The 15,099-nt window shown below is 46.7% G+C and overlaps 1 protein-coding gene across 1 annotated transcript in view; it reads right to left on the reverse strand.

The window, feature by feature from the left end:
* LOC118377604 (microtubule-associated protein 4-like) overlaps positions 1 to 14,601 on the reverse strand; it is a 196,555-nt gene extending 181,954 nt beyond the window's left edge. Inside the window, exon 1 of the mRNA XM_052483937.1 lies at positions 14,517 to 14,601. The gene's annotated coding sequence lies outside the window, so the exon portion shown is untranslated. The remainder of the gene's footprint in view (positions 1 to 14,516) is intronic.
* Between the last annotated feature and the right edge of the window lie 498 nt (positions 14,602 to 15,099).

A 15,099-nucleotide genomic window follows, 5' to 3' on the forward strand; every position in this document is an offset into this window, starting at 1 on the left:
ATTCATTTGTTCATGCATTCATTCATTGCTCCCTCTCCTGCATTGGCAGTGCATCAACAGAAACCTCCAACTCAAGGTTGCCTTTCTAGTTTACATGAATTATGCATTCCTTGTCACTGGTCTTAAATCACGTCAATGAATCCATTATCAAACAGTACTACACTGTACAGCGCTTGGCTTGGAATCTCTTACAAATACAAAGCTTTGACGTTCCAAGCACTCTCTATCAAAACAGTGACACACAACTGAAGGATACGATGGATGAGAATGGCCAGGGTCAGAACAATGATGGAATGATGGTGAGGTTAGAACCTAAGGATGGGAGGAGTAGGAGATGTACTTTGGATTATTAAAAGGAGGATAAACTGGAGAGAGATATCATTTGGTGCTTGTGTAATAAAGACTCATCCTCTGCTGTAATAAAGACTCATCCTCTGCTGTAATAAAGACTCATCCTCTGCTGTAATAAAGACTCATCCTCTGCTGTAATAAAGACTCATCCTCTTGTAATATAGACTCATCCTCTGCCATAATAAAGACTCATCCTCTTGTAATATAGACTCATCCTCTTGTAATATAGACTCAGCCTCTGCTGTAATAAAGAATCATCCTCTGCTGTAATAAAGACTCATTCTCTTGTAATATAGACTCATCCTCTGCTGTAAGATAGACTCATCCTCTGCTGTAATAAAGACTCATCCTCTGCTATACTAAAGACTCATCCTCTGCTGTAATATAGACTCATCCTCTGCTATACTAAAGACTCATCCTCTGCTGTAATATAGACTCATACTCTTGTAATATAGACTCATCCTCTGCTGTAATATAGACTCATCCTCTGCTATACTAAAGACTCATCCTCTGCTGTAATATAGACTCATCCTCTGCTATACTAAAGACTCATCCTCTGCTGTAATATAGACTCATCCTCTGCTGTAATAAAGACTCATCCTCTGCTGTAATAGACTCATCCTCTGCTGTAATAAAGACTCATCCTCTGCTGTAAGACTCATCCTCTGCTGTAATATAGACTCATCCTCTGCTGTAATAAAGACTCATCCTCTGCTGTAATAGACTCATCCTCTGCTGTAATAAAGATTCATCCTCTGCTGTAATATAGACTCATCCTCTGCTGTAATAGACGCATCCTCTGCTGTAATAGACGCATCCTCTGATGTAATAAAGACTCATCCTCTGCTGTAATAAAGACTCATCCTCTGCTGTAATAAAGACTCATCCTCTGCTGTAATAGCCTCATCCTCTGCTGTAATATAGACTCATCCTCTGCTGTAATAAAGACTCATCCTCTGCTGTAATAGACGCATCCTCTGATGTAATAAAGACTCATCCTCTGCTGTAATAGACGCATCCTCTGATGTAATAAAGACTCATCCTCTGCTGTAATAGACGCATCCTCTGATGTAATAAAGACTCATCCTCTGATGTAATAAAGACTCATCCTCTGCTGTAATAAAGACTCATCCTCTGCTGTAATAAAGACTCATCCTCTGCTGTAATAAAGACTCATCCTCTGCTGTAATATAGACTCATCCTCTGCTGTAATAAAGACTCATCCTCTGATGTAATAAAGACTCATCCTCTGCTGTAATAAAGACTCATCCTCTGCTGTAATAAAGACTCATCCTCTGCTGTAATAAAGACTCATCCTCTGCTGTAATATAGACTCATCCTCTGCTGTAATAAAGACTCATTCTCTGCTGTAATATAGACTCATCCTCTGCTGTGATAAAGACTCATCCTCTGCTGTAATAAAGACTCATCCTCTGCTGTAATAAAGACTCATTCTCTGCTGTAATAAAGACTCATCCTCTGCTGTAATAGTGTAACGGCGTTCTTCGTTTGTAGAAAGAGAGTCGGACCGAAATGCAGCGTAGTGGTTACTCATGTCTTTAATGAAGGAAAAAAGCGATACATGAAATAACTATACAAATACGAAAACAACAAACGGAAGGTGAAACCTATTACAGCCTATCTGGTGAAACTACACAGAGACAGGAACAATCACCCACAAAATACATAGCGAAACCAGGCTACTTAAATACGGTTCCCAATCAGAGACAACGAGAATCACCTGACTCTGATTGAGAACCGCCTCAGGCAGCCAAGCCCATACAACACCCCTACTCAGCCGCAACGAAAACACAAAATACAATGACCAAGGCGTGACAGAACCCCCCCCCCTAAGGTGCGGTCTCCCGGACGCACCTCAAAACCATAGGGAGGGTCCGGGTGGGTGTCTGTCCATGGTGGCGGTTCCGGCTCGGGACGTGGACCCCACTCCATTAATGTCCTAGTTCCTCCCCTTCGCGTCCTGGGATAATCCACCCTCGCCGCCGACCGTGGCCTAATAGTCCTCCCCCAGAACCCCACAGAACTGAGGAGCAGCTCGTGACTGAGGGGCATCTCGGGACTGAGGGACAGCTCGGGACTGAGGGGCAGCTCGGGACTGAGGGGCAGCTCGGAACTGAGGGGTAGCCCGGAACTGAGGGGAAGCCCAGTACTGAGAGAAAGCCCAGTACTGAGAGGAAGCCCAGTACTGAGATGAAGCTCAGGCAGGTAGTAGGCTCCGGTAGATACAGGCTGGCGGAACTGGAAGATTCTGGTTGACTAGCAGATCTGGAAGATTCTGGTTGACTAGCAGATCTGGAAGATTCTGGTTAACTGGCAGATCTGGAAGAGAACGGTTGACTGGCAGATGTGGAAGAATCTGGTTGTCTGGCAGATCTAGAAGATCATGGCTAACTGGCGGATCCTGGCTGACTGGCGGATCCTGGCTGACTGGCGGATCCTGGCTGACTGGCAGATCCTGGCCGACTGGCAGATCCTGGCCGACTGGCACTTCTGGCGGATCCTGGCTTACTGGCACTTCTGGCAGATCCTGGCTGACTGGTGGATCTAACTGATCCTGACAGACTGGCGACGCTGGGCAGACTGGCGGCGCTGGGCAGACTGGCGGCGCTGGGCAGACTGGCGGCGCTGGGCAGACTGGCGACGCTGGGCAGACTGGCGATGCTGGGCAGACTGGCGGTGCTGGGCAGACTGGCGGCGCTGGGCAGACTGGTGGCGCTGGGCAGACTGGGAGCACTGGCGGCGCTGGGCAGGCGGGAGACTCCGGCAGCGCAGTAGAGGAGAAAGGCTCTGGCTGCGCTAAACAGGCGGGAGACTCCAGCAGTGCAGGAGAGGAGAAAAGCGCTGGCTGCGCTGAACAGGCGAGGCGCACTGAAGGCCTGGTGCGTGGTGCTGGAACTGGTGCTACAGGATCGAGGACACGCACAGGAAACCTGGTGCGGGGAGCTGCTACCGGAGGACTGGTGTGTGGAGGTGGCTCTGGATGACCGGACCGGCAGGCGCACAGGAGCTCTTGAGCACTGAGCCTGCCCAAGACCTGGCTGATGCCCACTCTAGCCCGGCCAATAGGAAGGGCTGGTATGTGCCGCACCGGGCTATGCACCCGCACTGGAAACACTGTGCGCTCCATAGCATAACACGGTGTCTGCCCAGTCTCACTAGCCCAACGGTGAGCACAGGGAGTTTGGGCAGGTCTCCTACCTGGCATAGCCATACTCCCATTAAGCCCCCCCCCCATATTTTTTTGGGGCTGCTTTTCAGGCTTCCTTGCCAACAGTGTTCCCTCGTATCGTCGGCTCCTATCTCCGGCTGCCTCTGCTCTCCTTAGTGCCTCCACCTGTTCCCATGGGAGGCGATCTCTTCCGGCCAGTATCTCCTCCCAAGTGTAACAACCTTTACCATCCAACACGTCTTCCCATGTCCATTCTCCGAATAATTCATTCACCTTTTGCTGCTCCAGCTGTCGCTGCCTGTTTATATCAGTGCCTCTCCGCTTTAGCCGGCGTGTCTTTTCTTTCGACTCCATTCGCCTATAGCCCTCTTCGCACTGTTCCAGCGAATCCCAGGCGGGCTCCTGCACTCTCTCTGGGTCGGCCTCCCACCTGTCGTTTTCTTCCCACGTCGTATACTCCATGCCTCTGCTATCCATAACGTCCTCCTTTTTTTGCTCCAGCTGTCGCTGCTTGTTAACACGCTGCTCGGTCCGAGTGTGGTGGGTGATTCTGTAACGGCGTTCTTCGTTTGTAGAAAGAGAGTCGGACCGAAATGCAGCGTAGTGGTTACTCATGTCTTTAATGAAGGAAAAAAGTGAGACATGAAATAACTATACAAATACGAAAACAACAAACGGAACGTGAAACCTATTACAGCCTATCTGGTGAAACTACACAGAGACAGGAACAATCACCCACAAAATACACAGCGAAACCAGGCTACCTAAATACGGTTCCCAATCAGAGACAACGAGAATCACCTGACTCTGATTGAGAACCGCCTCAGGCAGCCAAGCCCATACAACACCCCTACTCAGCCGCAATCCCAACAATACAAAAAAAAAACAATACGAAATACAACAACATAAACCCATGTCACACCCTGGCCTGACCAAATAATATAACGAAAACACAAAATACAATGACCAAGGCGTGACAGTCCAACAGTTGACAGTGCATGTCAGAGCAAAAACCAAGCCATGAGGTTGAAGGAATTGTCTGTAGAGCTCTGTAGGTCCCCAAGAACACAGTGGCCTCCATAGTGCTTAAATGGAAGAAGTTTGGAACCACCAAGACTCTTCCTAGAGCTGGCCGCCCAACCAAACTGAGCAATTGGGGGAAAAGGGCCTTGGTCAGGGAGAACCCGATGGTCAATCTGACGGAGTTCCAGAGTTGCTCTTTGGAGATGGGAGAACCTTCCAGAAGGACAACCTTCTCTGCAGCACTCCACCAATCAGGCCTTTGTGGTAGAGTGGTGCTGTCAGTGCGCCTCGCCTGTTCAGCACAGCCAGAGCCTTCCTTCCCTCCTGCGCTGTCGGAGTCTCCCGCCTGTTCAGCGCTATCAGATCCTTTCTCCTCTCCTGCGCTGTCGGGGTCTCCCGCCTGTTCAGCGCTATCAGAGCCTTCCTCCTCTACAGCGCTGCCGGAGCCTCCTGCCTGTTCGGAGCAGCCTGAGCTGCCAGTCTGCAGGGAGCTGTCAGTCTGCAAGGTGCTGTCAGTCTGCATGAAGCAACCAGAGCTGCCAGTCTGCAAAGAGCTGTCAGTCTGCAAGGAGCTGTCAGTCTGCAAGGAGCTGTCAGTCTGCAAGGAGCTGCCAGTCTGTAGGGTGCTGTCAGCCTGCATGGAGCAGTCAGAGCTGTCAGTCTGCATGAAGCAGCCAGAGCTGTCAGTCTGCAAAGAGCTGTCAGTCTGCAAGGAGCTGTCAGTCTGCAAGGAGCTGCCAGTCTGCAGGGTGCTGTCAGCCTGCATGGAGCAGTCAGAGCAGCAGTCCAAGGAGCTGTCAGCCATGATCAGCTAGATCTGCCAGTCAGCCATGATCTTCCAGATCTGCCAGTCAACCAGATTCTTCCAGATCTGCCAGTCAACCAGTCTCTTCCAGATCTGCCAGTCAATCAGTCTCTTCCAGATCTGCCAGTCAACCAGTCTCTTCCAGATCTGCCAGTCAACCAGTCTCTTCCAGATCTGCCAGTCAACCAGTCTCTTCCAGATCTGCTAGTCAACCAGTCTCTTCCAGATCTGCCAGTCAGCCAGGATCTTCCAGATCCTGCCAGCCAGCCAGTACTGGGCTTCCTCTCAGTACTGGGCTTCCTCTCAGTACTGGGCTTTCTCTCAGTACTGGGCTGCCCCTCAGTCCCGGGCTGCCCCTCAGTCCCGGGCTGCCCCTCAGTCCCGAGCTGCCCCTCAGTCCCGAGCTGCCCCTCAGTCCCGAGCTTCCCCTCAGTCCCGAGCTGCCTCAGTCCTGAGCTGTCCCTCAGTCCCGAGCTGCCCCTCAGTCATGAGCTGCTCCTCAGTTCAGTGGGGTTCTGGGTGAGGACTATTAGGCCATGGTCGGCGGCGAGGGTGGATTATCCCAGGACGCGAAGGGGAGGAACTAGGACATTAATGGAGTGGGGTCCACGTCCCGAGCCGGAACCGCCACCCTGGACAGACGCCCACCCGGACCCTCCCTATGGTTTTGAGGTGCGTCCGGGAGTCCGCACCTTAGGGGGGTTCTGTCACGCCTTGGTCATTGTATTTTGTCTTTTCGTTATATTATTTGGTCAGGCCAGGGTGTGACATGGGTTTATGTTGTTGTATTTCGTATTGGGCTTTTGTATTATTGGGATTGCGGTTGAGTAGGGGTGTTGTATAGTCAGGTGATTCTCGTTGTCTCTGATTGGGAACCGTATTTAGGTAGCCGGGGTTTCACTGTGTATTTCGTGGGTGATTGTTCCTGTCTCTGTGTAGTTTCACCAGATAGGCTGTATTAGGTTTCACGTTCCGTTTGTTGTTTTTGTATTTGTATAGTTATTTAATGTGTCACTTGTTTAATTAAAGTCATGAGTAACCACCACGCTGCATTTCGGTCCGACTCTCTTTCTACAAACGAAGAACGACGTTACATGGACCTTATATAGACAGGTGTGTCCCTTTACAAATCATGTCCAATCAATTGAAATTACCACAGGTGGACTTCAATCAAGTGGTAGAAACATCTCAAGGATGATCAATGGAAACAGGATGCACCTGAGCTCAATTTAGAGTCTCATAGCAAAGGGTCTGAACACTTATGTAAATAACGTATTTCTGTTTTTAGTAAATTTGCAAAAATATTCTAAATAAACATGTTCACTTTGTCATTATGGGGTTTTGTGTGTAGATTGATGATGCTTTTTTATTTATTTAATCCATTTTAGAACAAGGCTGTAAAGTAACAAAATGTGGAAAAGGGGCAGGGGTCTGAATACTTTCCGAATGCACTATATATTGTAATCTATCAGCATCTGTTCGTCACACATCTGACTTCCCCTTTACCTCCTGAGCAACCACTAAACATGAATTACATTAACATTAATTTAGTTAATTTGTCACATCTTCTGTATCCATTTTTGTACCAAGTGTTACGGTGTTCAGAGTCTGTTATAACCCATTTATTGATGTGATTAAGATAAGCTTATAGATCAGGCCCTATTGGTCACGTGCATGCGATTCATACATGTGTCACGTAAAGAGAACAAGGGTTGAGGGAATAGGGACTGTTTTTCCTAAACAAATGAGGTATTTCGGTAACACAACCTTTCAGTCAGAAATGGCTGTAATTATGTTACATCTTCAGAAACGCAGATAAACACTGTTGATGTTCTGTGGTGGTCGCTGCAGCAGGGAGGACAGAGAGACAACAGGTGCTAGTCACACATCCACTCTCTGTCTGAGCCCGGTCCGGCACAATCAAATCCATTACGGTCAGACTCCCTCCAGTCATTCATTATTTCATCAAACAGTGCTCTTAAAGCATCAAACAAGCTCAGTGCATATAGTTGATTTGATTAAAACACATAGGATGAGCCTATATAAGGAAAAATACACGTTTGATTGGTTGAAAGACGACTCTCGGGCGACCAATAGTTTTTTGTTGTTGTTGAGGACAACCCTAAGGCCTATCCCACAAAACTCTAAGTAAAATGGCCTCCTGATTCCACCATTATTCCTGGTGTGGAAAAGAAACCAAAATCAATGAACACCAACGAATACGACCTAATTCGAGGTGAGAATAAATATTTACAGGTGCTATACACAATGCCAACCACTCTTCATTATGACAGCCTGAGATAGGCCATTGTTCACTTCCAGTCCCAGACCCATATATCAGCCAGTAGACAATGTATAACTTCAGTCTCTTTTGGAGTACCTTGGAAATACAGAAAAACCCTTCTGGCAGCACATTTGGCTGCCTGAAACGGGTCCAAAACTAACACATAAACATGTCTGAATGAGCCAACTACACAGTCAGAGGCAGGAGAGATGAAGCAAAAGATGTTCCATTCCGCGCGAATGATTGATGCTTTTATAGGGAGACAGTCCTGTCCTATCAGTCTTACAACATCTTCTCCCTGTCTATGATATATAGCCCAGGCTACTTTGAGTATGTGCCCCAAAAAAGAAGGCTTGTTATTAGGGATGCACGATATATCAGTGAACATATTGGAGTCTAGTTTAACGCTGATGTTAAAATCTGACGTCAAAGCTACCGTGCATACCTATATAAACGTAGGTACATGACCTAATGATGCCACGTAAAATGTTGCGCTACGCGTGCAACACAGCATTCCTAAACTAGCCCACAATGTCTGCTGTGTGGATCGAGCAGTCAACAAGTCCAGCAGTCATTTGAATGAGTAAGAACATTTCAGCGAGACAACTCAAAGGCGAAATCCATTAACGCCAAGCTAATGTAATTCATTGCCCTTGACAATCAAATGTTCTCTGTCGTGGGTGAATTTGGCTTTTGCCAACTGGTCGAGCACCGGTACACACTACCAAGTGTGCTATTTTTCATTGTTCCTACCGGAGTTACACAGTAATAGCTTCACTGCTATTAGCTTCACGACGTACATACTATGGAACGCCGTTTGGGTCTTTGCGTGTCAAAAAAGACACAGTAGCACTGTCAATGCTGTACAAAAAAAGTCTGCAAACAAGCAATCACCGGCCAAGAAAGACCTGTTTACAATACCGCGTTGGTAATAAAGTATAATTCGTTCAACCTCAACTTCTGGGGTAGCTAGTTAGCTTTAGCTTAGTACCCAGCTAGCACTAATACAACCAGCCTGAAAACAATGACCAGTACAAACTGCAGTCATTGTCATTATTCTTAGCAATGATTTAGGAATCCTTGTGAGTATTATCAAGGTTGTCACTTGTTGTTTGCCTATTGAAATTGAACTTCAGTTCATGAAAATAAATAACTAGCCAGCTACTAAACCCTGTTGCCCAAAGCTAAGTTACAAGCAGCCAGCTAGCTTCATCTGGCTAGTGAGGCTCGACCGCACCGGGTTGTGTGTTGTGAAGCTAGCCACAATAAGGATTAGGCACAATACTGGAATTTGCGGTTAGCCGTCAAAATAAAAGTATGCCATTGACAGTGATGCAAATTAATACAAATAGTAGAATTATGCCATACTTTTATTTTGAAGGCTAACCGCAAAGTCCACAGGTGTGGCTAATCCTTATTGTGGCTGGCTTCACATAGATGGGTCTGACCATTAATCAAATAAGAACTGTCCTGTAAATGAGGGTTATTTTAGATGACCCCTAGCTATATAGTTATCTAGCTAACTATATAGCTACTGAAACAGATTGTTGTTTTTGCTATGCTTTTGGGGATGAACATGGTTTGCATCCATGAGCCAGCTAGCTCTTTTTATGACCAGCACTGTAGGTGCTCGATTCAACTTTAGCATACGTATCGATGAATCGTTGTGACATATTAAATACGAGTGATTTTTTTCAGATCAGTGTAATCAATGTGTAATAACTCGTAGACATTTTTTTAAATGTATGAATTCGTTAAATTATGTGACGTGAAAAATGCATGAACGCGTTAAACTATAATGTGACATGCAGTCATATTCAGGTCCTGATTGGTCAACAAGCTTATTTGACACGTCAAATAGTGTTATTTGTTGGGGGACACGCAAAGACTCAAACGGCATTCCATAGAAATTCTGTTTGAGAATGAAACGACTGAACAAATGAGCAACGAAACAGCACAGCAAGTAGGTGAAAGAAATAGGTTTTGATTATGTTTTACTAGTAATGGGGACATACGTAAACATCAACAAAATAACTTTTTGACCAATGTGGTGTGTGTAACCTTTATTTAACTAGCCAAGTCAGTTAGGAAACAAATTCTTATTTACAATGACAGCCCGGACGACGCTGGGCCAATTGTGCGCCACCCAATGGGACTCACAATCACAGCCGGATGTGATACAGCCTGGATTTGAACAAGGGACTGTTGTTACGCCTCTTGCACTAAGATGCAGTGCCTTAGACCACTGAGTCCATGTGTGTGTGTTAACTATTTAACTGTACAAGAATGCTTAAAAGGCCACTAACATTTAAAAAATCAGTTATCGGTATTGTGTTTTTTGGCAAGGAAAAAACTTGGACATCGGTATCGGACAAAAATGTAATATCGGCGCATCACTACTTATTATCACACATGATTGTATAAGTAAGTGGAACTTAGGTAAAAAACCAGGGCAGTAGCTGTTACACATTGGCCATAAAAGCTGGTTACTTGAGAATTGATCCCTGCTCATGGACGCTCATCAGATCATAAAATATCCATTCTGGCCGGATGGACAAGAAGCAGGGCCGCTGTAATTGCATTATGGCTAATTGATCCTATAAATTACAGATTGGGCCAACCGCAGCAATGACGGTGTCCTGGTTTTAATGACGAGGGGTGGCCTGGGGCGGTGGGGAGGTAGGAGGCTCCAGTACGGTACACTGTGACTCAGCGATGTGGAGCTGGAGTCAAGCTAACTCACTAAGCACTACAGCCTCTGTCTGGTTATATCCAGCACTCTAGGGTCAAGCAGGGCTCTCTAGGGGCGACCAGGGCACTCTAGGGTCGACCAGGACACTCTGGGGTCGACCAGGGCACTCTAGGGTCGACCAGGGCACCCTAGGGTCGACCAGGGCACCCTAGGGTCGAACAGGGCACCCGAGGGTCGAACAGGGCACCCTAGGGTCGAACAGGGCACCCTAGGGTCAACCAGGGCTCTATAGGGTCACAGAGGGCTCTATAGGGTCACATAGGGCTCTCTAGGGTCACAGAGGGCTCTCTAGGGTCAACCAGGTCTCTCTAGGGTCACAGGGTGCTCTTTAGGGTTGACTACGGCTCTTTAGGGTCACCCAGGTCTCTCTAGGGTCGCACAGGGCTCTTTAGGGTCGCACGGGGCTATTTAGGGTCGCACAGGGCTCTTTAGGGTCGCACAGGGCTCTTTAGGGTCACACAGGACTCTTTAGGGTCGCACAGGGCTCTTTAGGGTCACCCAGGTCTCTCTAGGGTCGCACAGGGCTCTTTAGGGTCGACTACGACTCTTTAGGGTTGACCAATATTATCTAGGGCCAATTAGGGCTCTCTATGTTCAACCAGGACTCTCTAGGGTTGCCCATGACTCTCTAGGGTTGGGCTCTCTAGGGTTGACCAGGGATCTCTAGGGTTGACCAGGGATCTCTAGGGTTGACCAGGACTCTCTAGGGTTGACCAGGACTCTCTAGGGTTGACCAGGGCTCTCTAGGGTTGACCAGGGCTCTCTAGGGTTGACCAGGGCTCTCTAGGGTTGACCAGGGCTCTCTAGGGTTGACCAGGGCTCTCTAGGGTTGACCAGGACTCTCTAGGGTTGACCAGGGCTCTCTAGGGTTGACCAGGGATCTCTAGGGTTGACCAGGGCTCTCTAGGGTTGACCAGGACTCTCTAGGGTTGACCAGGGCTCTCTAGGGTTGACCAGGGCTCTCTAGGGTTGACCAGGGCTCTCTAGGGTTGACCAGGACTCTCTAGGGTTGACCAGGACTCTCTAGGGTTGACCAGGACTCTCTAGGGTTGACCAGGGCTCTCTAGGGTTGACCAGGGCTCTCTAGGGTTGACCAGGACTCTCTAGGGTTGACCAGAGCTCTCTAGGGTTGACCAGGGCTGTCTAGGGTTGACCAGGGCTCTCTAGGGTTGACCAGGGCTCTCTAGGTCTCCAGTTACCATGACCTGACATCCTATCTCTGCAGCACCACATGCTGCTTGCCGGGTGTTTTGTAGAAATGCACACCGTCACTCCAGAAGTGTCATCCAGGCCAGGCTAGCAGAGTCATGGTGAGCAGCAGCCGCAGGGATGGGAGACACAGACCAGGCCAGATTAGTAGAGTGTGGAAGAGTGGAAGGGAATTGAGAGTACTTAGTTCCACTCAATTGGTTTGCCTTTATGACTTTTACTTGCTAAACTGGTAGGATAAATGAGGGTCTCTGTCATCTAGTATGCCTGTTCATTTATTCATTCATCCCCTTCCTGATAAGCTACATTTCATTCAGCAGTGTTCTGTTCAGCGTTGTGTAATAATCCAAGCATGCAAATGGGGGTTTTAGTGCATACTGACAATGTGTCCCATGTATGTAGCTGGAGCGAACAGTATTTTATCTAAAGATCAGAGGCTCACCATCGCACAAGTGTCTCTATTGAGGAAGCGTAGACACTGTTGACTGACAGCATTAAAAGGTCTCCCCCTCAAAGTTGACATTTCTTGTTGACATTTGCCCTTTGTGGTGACGGGAGCGCTGCCCTCAGGATTCCTCTGTCTGTCTGTCTGTGTCTCCCCCTTGTAGAATTCCTAACCAATGCTTCCACAATCCACAATGCGCCGGATGCATTTCTGAATAACGGCAATTCTTTTCACTGTGCTTTTTTTTTATTGCAAGGCCTGGGACGACCTTGACGGGGGATTGTTTTGGAGCTTCCAGGTTTGTCTGGTCCTATTTAGATGGCTAGGAGCTGAAAGAGGCATTACATTCACAGGCACTGGGACGTAGACCCCAAATAGGACAATTAAACAGGTAGATCAAACAAACAATGTATCCAAACTCGTGAGTTTTTGAGGATAATGAAATCACCACTGTTTAAATGAGGTTGTACTAGGATGACGGTGATACACAAAGTTACAGCTGACATGAGGAAGAACTAGGCTAGCCAATACAAACCTCTAACGGCCTAACCAAACGTCACTAATGCTGTGTTTATACAGTCAGCCCAAATCAGATCTTTTGACAAATCATATCTTTTGCCCATAGTTGGGGAAAAGATCACAATTTCTACTGCCTGTGTAAATGCAGCCTCTGGGTTACCAGACTTTTACCGGTGGCATCTCCCTCGATAGGCTACTTTCATTTTTTTACATCTTTACCATATCACACAGTAATCCTAGTGGAATCCTTCCAGGTCAGGACAAGCATGTTCAAAATTCTCCCTTGGTATGCGAACACACCAACGAATACATGTCTGCATGATAAATCTACAGCCTAACACACTTTCCTCTTAGCTTTCCTCTCAGACATACTACAAGATAGCATGGACCACCAGACAAAGAGCTGCCTCACCAACCCACACACAAACAAACACAAACACACAAACAAACACACACACACACACACACACACACACACACACACACACACACACACACACACACACACACACACACACACACACACACACACACACACACACACACACACACACACACGCACAGATTAGATCCGGCCTCCACTTCATTTAGCCAATTTGGTATGAAATGAGTGCGTGTGGATTCATGCTGGAATTTCTCTAAAAGCGGTTAACTAACTGTGGTGCCAAAGAAATTGAAGAAAACCTATGCTCACTTAGATAAGACTCTACATTAAAGTTCCTACTATGTAATAATACTATAGCTAAAGCTGTTCATAATTACAGTAATAGCAGCATCACTCATCAATATAACATCTTCATGTAAAGTGTTACCCTCAATTTAATTAGCCTTTATTTAACCAGCTAAATCATTCTGATCACATTCTATGTTTATATAGTTTTTTTTTTAAATAACATTTGATAATCAGATCGAATGTATGCGGTAATGAAGCAGGCACCCGCTGGGCTAGATGGACCCACCGATTCCTCCTGCCCGCAGTAATCTGGGGAGGATTGTCCAGTAATCTCCCGCAGGATCCACACTCCTCTCTAATAACAAGCATAATCCTTCTCTTATCATTCCTATCATCAATATCTAGGAGATAATGGTTAACTCTCCAATGGCATCACAGCAGGCCTAAGGGGCTGATAATAGGCCAAACACAGAGAGAAATGAGCTCAGTGTTCACACTAATGTGAGGCATTGGGGAATTGGGAGAGGTAGTGGGTACAGGTTCCTTTTCATGGTGTGCGGGCCTACAGACTGTGAGCTTTAAAACACATGACAGGGAGAGCTATACAGTAATAACAACAAACTGCTCTATGCAGACTGCACATGTTCAAGATAAACAACTTTCTGGCTAAATTACAGTGCACGCAATTTCTTAGACGCGGTATACAGTAGACCTACAGTGGGGTTCATTTGGAGATTAGATTCACTAAATCACAGCCTAACATGTAGGCTAGCCTAACAGGAAAGTAAAACGACATATTATTTTGGGCCGTACAGTCAAAACTGAAAACGGTAACATCGAAATGATTCAAATGTTACAACGTTTTCACATCTGTCAACAATCGGAATACAACGTAAATGCTACGGGAGGTCCCGACTGAGCTGCCTGAAGCCCTAGAAGAAAATATACCAGTTGCACTTTCTAAAGGCTCCTACGAATATGAACCTTGTGCACAGTTGCTTAGCCCTGATTTAACTACATTATGGCCACACAAACTTGCAGAACTTTGCGAACAACCATAGCTCCTGCGCTGTGACACTCCGTGTGACTGCGACTTCGTTCATGCACTTCTTGCATTGATGCGTCTTGTGCGTAATTCTTATCCAAATTCAATGTCCCTTCACTGATAAATCAACAAACCGTATCAGAACGACATGTTAACCGCAACCCGAGGTACCTAGAGGTTTTGACCAATAAAATGCAGTGTTTATTTTGAGTTGACTCACCGTTTTCTGACACTTTTTAAAAACAATTTTGTCGGGAGTCTCCGAGTGTCGCTGCCACCACAATGATACCGCCTCCCGAACTGCACTTCAGTGATCGCAGAGTAACGTTACCGCCCACTGACAGTATACTCCAATCGAAATGAATAAAATACCAGTTGACTGGAATTCCATCCAATGATAATGGAGAAAAGATCCGTTTGACAGAAGCTAACTCCAATCACAGCTTCTTATTTCACAAGCTAACGCCTTGACAGTTTCCTTCGGTAGGCTACTGTAGTGTACTTTTGATAGACAAACGGAACGTACAATGAGTACATTTGACTCCTTTTACGGGACGGTATGAACCCAACCATTCTAAGGAACACTGGTTGAAACGGCAACCCGAAGAAATCATTAGAATGTCTCCGGCGGATATATTCGTCCTGGCTAGATCATATTTCTTGTGTCGTGTAGTGTGAGGATGCACGTTTTACATTCTAATTGAGGTGCATTATTCATTACATAGACCCAAGGGTTAGACTAGCCTATATACCAGGGGCATGTCTAGGATTTGAAGACATTGGGTGCTTAGCCCAAAGCCAGT

Source organism: Oncorhynchus keta, chromosome 28, assembly GCF_023373465.1.
Source record: "Oncorhynchus keta strain PuntledgeMale-10-30-2019 chromosome 28, Oket_V2, whole genome shotgun sequence".
NCBI classification, from domain to species: Eukaryota; Metazoa; Chordata; class Actinopteri; order Salmoniformes; family Salmonidae; genus Oncorhynchus; species Oncorhynchus keta.